Here is a 6768-nt window from a genome sequence, read left to right as displayed (position 1 = left end):
TTTTTTTTGGTTTTTCGAGACAGGGTTTCTCTGTGGCTTTGGAGCCTGCCCTGGCACTAGCTCTGTAGACCAGGCTAGTCTCAACTCACAGAGATCCGCCTGCCTCTGCCTCCCGAGTGCTGGGATTAAAGGCGTGCGCCACCATCGCCCGGCTGCTTCCCACTTTTTAATTTTATTTCTGAGGCTGCCCTGCACAGAGGCTACAAGCATGTGCTACTGTGCACAGACATTTTATTTTATTGTCTGGATGCTGGGAATTGAATGCAGGTCTTCTGCTGATCGGCTGATGTGTTGAGCACTTTACTGACCGTGCTAACCTGAGCTATCTTCCCTCTTTTTTTTTCATTCAATTTTAGTGCTAGAGATCCATACCAGGACTTTTTACAAACTAAGTAGGGCTCTATCAGTAAGCCAAATAATTTTTTGTTGTTGTTGTTGTTTGTTTTTCGAGACAGGGTTTCTCTGTGTAGCTTTGGAGCCTGTCCTGGCACTAACTCTTATAGACCAGGCTGGCCTCGAACTCACAGAGCTCCACCTGTCTCTGCCTCCCAAGTGCTGAGGTTAAAGCCATGTGCCACCACCGCCCGGCTTGGTATTTTTTTTATGTATATTTATTGTGTATATATGTATTCTGCTTGCATACCAGAACACCAGATCTCATTATAGATGGTTGTGAGCCACCATGTGGTTGCTGGGAATTGAACTCAGGACCTTTGGAAGGGCAGCCACTGCTCTTAACCGCTGAGCTATCTCTCCAGCCCCCTGGCTTGGTATTTTTTTAATTTTATTTTTAAATAAATTTGAGGCTAGCCGAGGCTGGCCTCAAACTTATAATCATCCAGCCTTGACCTCTTGAGTGCCAAGGTAACAGTAAAATTGCCATCACATGCCTCTAGACCCTTATATAATGTTCTATTACACATCTGTGATGCTTTACATTATACAGTAATTAGATAAACCATTTTATACTTTCTGATTATATATATTTCTTGAGGCAGGGTCTTACCTTGTAACCCAGACTGGCCGAGAACTTACTACGTAGTCCACCATAGCCCCACGTTTATAGCAGTACAGCAGCCCTCCCTCAGCATTTCCAGACTCTGGGACTACAGGCGAGAGCCTTGACACCAGGCGGCTTTTTGTTTTGTTTGTTTTGTTTTTTTCCTATTGTTTGTTTTGTTTCATTTTCCTTTTTTCCTGGTTCCTAGAGTGTGGAGTCAGATTGTCGGTTTGGCCTTCTCTTGTTTAAATGTAAGTATTCAGGCCTGCGAAGTGGCTCAGCTCAAGGTAAAAGCACTTGTTCCCCATGACTGATGGCTTGAGTTCAACCTGCGGGATTCACAGTGGAAGGTGAGAGCCACCTCTCAAAGCTGTCCTCTGGCTGTGGGAGCCTCCGTGCTCACATGCACGCGGGCGTGCGCACGTACACACACGTATACAAATGCAGGCTTTCACAAGTGTGAATTTCCTTTAGAACACTTTTACTATGTCTCGCCAGTGTTGGTGTGCATGATTCCTAACGTCCTTTGTGGAAACATTCACTCCCATGTATTTTCTGCCGTCAATTTTCCCTGTTCCAGGTTTCCAGTTTCATCTTATTGAGGTTCAGAGATGGTATTTTCTATGATTTTTATTATGATAAATTTACCTAGAATTGTTGAATATAGAATATTTCTGGTGCCTTGGTCTTTTTATATAAAAATATGATCGATTCATGTGAAAACACACAAAAAACTATGTTCATTGTACATCTCCATCTTTCCACGCCTACAGGGTTCGGTCACAAATTATACCTTTACACACCGTGTGCCTGTTGATGAGCTTTGTAAGGATTGTGTTACACATTTCCATTTGTCTTTTAAATCATAAGCTGATTTCTTTTTGAAAGATAGGGTCTCCCTGTTTGGCGTAGTAACTCCAGAGGCAGGAGGTGGATCATTTCATTGTGAGGTAGAGGCCAGGCTGGTCTACACAGTGAGTTCCAGGCCAGCCAGGGCTACACAGTAAGACCGTATCTTAAAAAAAAAAAAAAAAAAGAATAGTGTCTCCCTTTGCAGCCTGGCCCAGCCTGGAACTAGCTGTTTGGCCAGGCTCTGCTTAGATTCTTCCGGCCTCTGCTTCCCCAGTGCTGGGATTATAGAAGCGAATAGTTACGTCCCGTATAGAGTGATTCAGATACAACCTCATAAAATAGGTTGTATGATGAAACTTGAACCCTGCACCCAGGTGAAGTAAGTACCTTGTCTACAACTCGCCAGCAATAAATCGTGGCGCCAGCACTCAGCCCCGTTCCTTCACTTCTCTGTTCTAGACCTTTCTCATTTCGGTCATCTTATTCTGAGGAATCAAATTATTTCCAAATTAGTCCCCACTCGGTACATTTCTGAACCCAGCACCCAGGACCCTCGCATGTGAGACTATCAGCCAGCTGACCGGTATAGCCCTAGCCCTCGAGTCCCCGGTTAGAGGCGGATCTATTGTGCGCTTCAAACTCAGGAAGTTTTCCTTTTGTTCCACTGATGATGCTGAAACTCGAATTCAGGCGTCCCCCGAGAGTTAGTCAAGTACTCTACCCACGAGCTATCTCTTCAGCCCTAACTTCGGTTTGATCCCAAACATTTGGGAAACTTGTTTCTTACCTGTCCTGAGATTCCAGTACTTTACCTAGCACCCATCCACAGTTACTTCTCTGTCAAAGTCTCCAAACATTACGTCTCCCAGATTCAAAATTTGGATTTACCCCTACTGGCAATTTACAGTCTCAGAGACGAAACCGAAAGTCCTGAAGGCTAGGTTGATCTGGAAAGCAGCCGGCCAGCGGGGACGGTGTCGAGACACTCCGCTAGGCGCTAAGGGGCGCTGGCGACGGCGCAGGCCCGGGATTCTGGAGACGCAGCCACGGCCCCGCCCCGCTGCGCCCCGCCCCGCCCCGCTGCACCCGAGCGGAAGCACCGCGGCTGGAACGCTGGCTGCGGGGGACCCAGGAGCCGACCGTCCGGAGCCGAGGACGTCCACCGGGATCGCCAAGCAGGTGCGTGGGTGCCCCAGGAGGCCGTCTGGTCGTTCTGAGGGTCCGGGTAGTACTAGCTGGGTGGCTGTCGTGACCTCGGCTGACGCCTTGCTCAGGGGTCGCGGCCCTAGGCCGGGTGCACCCGGGAGGTCAACCTTGTTCTGTGTGGCCAAACGCCCCCGAAGAACCGCCCCAGAACGCTACTCTCTGAAAGTTAGATTTCCAAGGAAACTCATGCAAAAGTACAATAGTTTGGTGAATACTGCGGCATATGTAGGAAGCAGGGTAGCGGAAGAAATGAGCTTGTTGAAATCTGGAGTTGAAATTTAGCCAGAGCTGACTGTAAAACTTAGCTCTGGGTCCTATTAAGACAAAAAAATAAAAATAAATGAAAGGGGTAGGTGGGTTAATTTACACTTGTAACCAAGACCGGGGATAGAGAAGTTCTTATCTGTCTGGGCCTTGTCTGTGTCAAAGTTACAATTTATTTAAAAGAAAAAGAGGTGAAGAAATACACCCTGCAGGTTTGCCCTTGGGTTGGTACTTCCTGCGTTCTGGCTATTCTTGCTGGTGAAGCTGATGCACCTAGGAAGACTGAGACTGCCTCGAGGAATGGTCTCCCTCAGATTGGCCTCGGGGGCGAGTCTGCAGGAGCGTTTTCTTGCTAACTGACTAGCTCATTATGTAAGAAAACCAGGTTGGGCAGAACCAGAAAGCAAGCCAGTATGCTGCGTTCCTCCCTGGCCTCTGCCTCCAAAAGTGGTTCTCATCTTCCTAATGCTGCCCACCTCTTCTTGTGGTGACCCCCAGCTATAAAATTATTTTCGTTGCTACTTCATAACTGTAACCTTGCTACTGTTATGGCTCGTAATGTAAATATCTGTTTTCCAGTGGTGTTATGCCCCTGTGAAAGGGTCCTTTGACCCTGGGGTCGTGACCCACAGATTGAGAACCACTGGCCTTCAGGTTTCTGTCCGGAGTTCATGCCCTGACTTCCTTTTGTGGTGGACTGTAAACTGTGAGATGAAATGAACTCTTCCTCTTCAGGTTCCTTTTGCTTATGAACTTTATGACTTATTTCCCAGCGTGGTATTTCTTGCAGGAATCCTATTTAAGGCCCCGTTATGAGACATTCAAGTCAATAAAAATAGTTCTTGCTGGAATTCCAAATGATTCATTAGGGGATGGAGTGGATCCTTCTATGGCTTCTGGACTGTAAATGACAAAACATTGATAGTAGCAAACTAACCATGGTGTTTGAAGGGGAAAGACGTCCCGAGTAAGAGCGTGCTGCAGAAGTTTTCATCGCATTTGACTCCATACTTATTCCGGAAGTACTTTTTAGGTATACAGTTTAATGCTGTGTGCCAAGGAGATACATCCAGAACGTCTGTTTCCCATTCCAGTACGATGTTGGCACCGTTTAGTCTGGCCATGCTAACAGTGTCAGAAGGTTTTTCTATAACTCAGGGCTTTATGCGTGAGTGTTCTAAAGTGGTCTGGATTCTAGCTAGGCATATAAATAAAGCATAGCTCCTACATAGAATTAGCTTCTATGTAGAAATGATGACAAGGGTGGAGAACAGCCAATGAAAGAAAAGTAAGATATGATCAATTTTGGGACCGATGGCAGGGTAGCCGATAGGAAGACAGTTCTTGATGGGTCAGCCTTAGGACTTCCAGAAAGGAAGACTACCCGCTACCGTTTACTAGAGAGGCAGCCTTTCTTCGCTGTGTGGTCTTTAAACTTTTATCAGAAGTTAGGTCTCTGTAGCTGTGTGGGCTCACTAGAGCTTCTATTCTATGGCATCCATGTTTTTATGTCAGTACCATAGGGTTTTGGTTACTATGGCTCTGCAGTATACCTGAGATGAGAGCATCCTTCTTTCTGCTAAGGATCACTCTGACTATTGGGGGTCTTTTGTGTGCCCTCGTGAATTTTAGGATTTTTTTTCTTCTTTGAAAAATATCTTTGGGATTTTGATTGCTTTGAATCTGCAGATCATTTTCAATAATACAGCCATTTTTATAATATTCTGTCAGCACATGGGAGGCTTTCCTTCTAGCTTCTTCTTCCGATTGTGCTTTAAAGTGTTCCTCATAGAGGTATTTCACCTCTTTTATTGGATTTATTTCTAATTTGATTTTTTGTTTGTTTTTCGAGACACGCTTTGGAGCCTGTCCTGGAACTAGCTCTTGTAGACCAGGCTGGGCTGGCCTCGATCTCACAGAGATTCGCCTGCCTCTGCCTCCCCAGTACTGGGATTAAAGGCATGTGCCACCACTGCCCAGCTTCTAATTTGATTTTTAGAAGTGACCTTTCCCTCCTCCCCCCCCTTAGAGTTGTTTTGACAAGTTTGTTATTGGTTCATAATAAGGATGCCTATCTTTGTTGGTTTTGTTTCCTGCCACTTTTCTAAGAGTCTTACCAGGTCTAAGGACTTTCTGGTAGAAGCCAGGCATGGAATCACACACTTGTAATCCCAGCACTCTGAGGGCTGAAACAGGAGGATCACTGTGAGTTTGAGGCCTGGGCTTCACACTGAGTTCTATAGCCAGTACAACGAGACCCTAGTTTAACACTAAACCAGCCCAGTAAGAGTGGTGGTGCATGCCTTTAATCCTAGGACTTGGGCAGTAGAGGTAGACAGCTAGATCTCTGAGTTCAAGCCCAGCCTGGTCTACATGGCAAGTTCTAGGCTAGCCAAAGCTACAACAATGAACAACAAATACCTAAAGTAAACAAAAAAAATGCGATAAAAATCAACAGTGCAAAGTTTCTGGTGGAGTCCTTAGGATCTTTTGAAGATGGCGTCACGTCATGTGGAAATAGGGATGAATTGCCTCTTTTGTTCCGTGTGTGTGTGTGTGTGTGTGTGTGTGTGTGTGTGTCTTTCATTTCTCTCTCGTCTCACTAGTCCAGTAAGACTTCTAGCACTGTGTTGAAGAGTGGAGAGTGGTTACCCTCGTCTCCTTTCTAATTTTAGATGAAATTCCCCATTTAGTGAAATGTCATATTTAACTCTTACTATGTTGAGGTTCATCCCTTCTGTTTCTGCTTTCTCAAGGGGTTTGTCATGAAGGGATGTTGGACTTTGTGAAAGGCCTTTAATGCATTGATAGATGTGCTCATGTGATTTTTGTCACGAAATCTTTTTGTCCGTTGTATTACTTTTATAGGTGTGGATATGTTGAACCAGGCTTACATCCCTGAGATGAAACTAACTTTTACAGTGTGTGATCTTATTAATGTGTTCTCGAAATCGATTTACAATATTTTTAAGGAATTTTGTAGTTGTCGGAGAATTTGGTGTGTAGTTTTCTTTTTGCTGTTGTTGTGTCCTGTCTAGTTTGATGTCAGGTGCTGGTTTGATACGTGGTAGTGTTCCTTCCCCTTTCTGCTTTGAGGAGCAGTTTGAAGAGTTCTGGTGTTGGCTTCCTCTTAACAGTATGGGAGACTGTGGCAGTGAGCCGTCCCGTACCGTGTGCCAATTTGTGGGCACATTTATTACTATCCCAACTTAGGTACCTGTAGCAGCTGCTTAAGTTGTCTGTGTCTTCTTGACTTAATTTTGGTAGGTCATGTATTTGTAGGAATTATTCATTTCCTCCAGATTTTCTAGGGTTTTTGTTTTGTTGTTTGTTCATTTTTTATTTTGTAATGCAAGTTATAGGATTCCCAAAGATACTCTGCATTTTATTCCAAGATATTGTAACATGCTGTTTCCATCTCTAATTTCTTAACTTCCCTCCCTCCC

General features: G+C 45.0%; 2 protein-coding genes across 3 annotated transcripts in view; one reads left to right on the top strand and one right to left on the bottom strand.

Annotated features, from left to right (window-relative positions):
- Nucleotides 1–2819, bottom strand: part of Cenpj (centromere protein J) — a 48083-nt gene extending 45264 nt beyond the window's left edge. For both annotated transcript variants that reach the window (XM_050129115.1, XM_050129116.1), the window contains exon 1: nt 2640–2819. The gene's annotated coding sequence lies outside the window, so the exon portion shown is untranslated. The remainder of the gene's footprint in view (nt 1–2639) is intronic.
- A 102-nt stretch (nt 2820–2921) lies between these two features.
- Nucleotides 2922–6768, top strand: part of Parp4 (poly(ADP-ribose) polymerase family member 4) — a 97791-nt gene continuing 93944 nt past the window's right edge. Inside the window, exon 1 of the mRNA XM_050129099.1 lies at nt 2922–3031. The gene's annotated coding sequence lies outside the window, so the exon portion shown is untranslated. The remainder of the gene's footprint in view (nt 3032–6768) is intronic.

Source organism: Alexandromys fortis, unplaced genomic scaffold (genome assembly GCF_014885135.2).
Source record: "Alexandromys fortis isolate MF-2015 unplaced genomic scaffold, M_Fortis_MF-2015_v1.1 scaffold_308, whole genome shotgun sequence".
Lineage (NCBI taxonomy): Eukaryota > Metazoa > Chordata > Mammalia > Rodentia > Cricetidae > Alexandromys > Alexandromys fortis.
The sequence above is the reverse complement of the archived record's forward strand: the minus strand, read 5'-3'. Positions and strand labels throughout refer to the sequence as shown.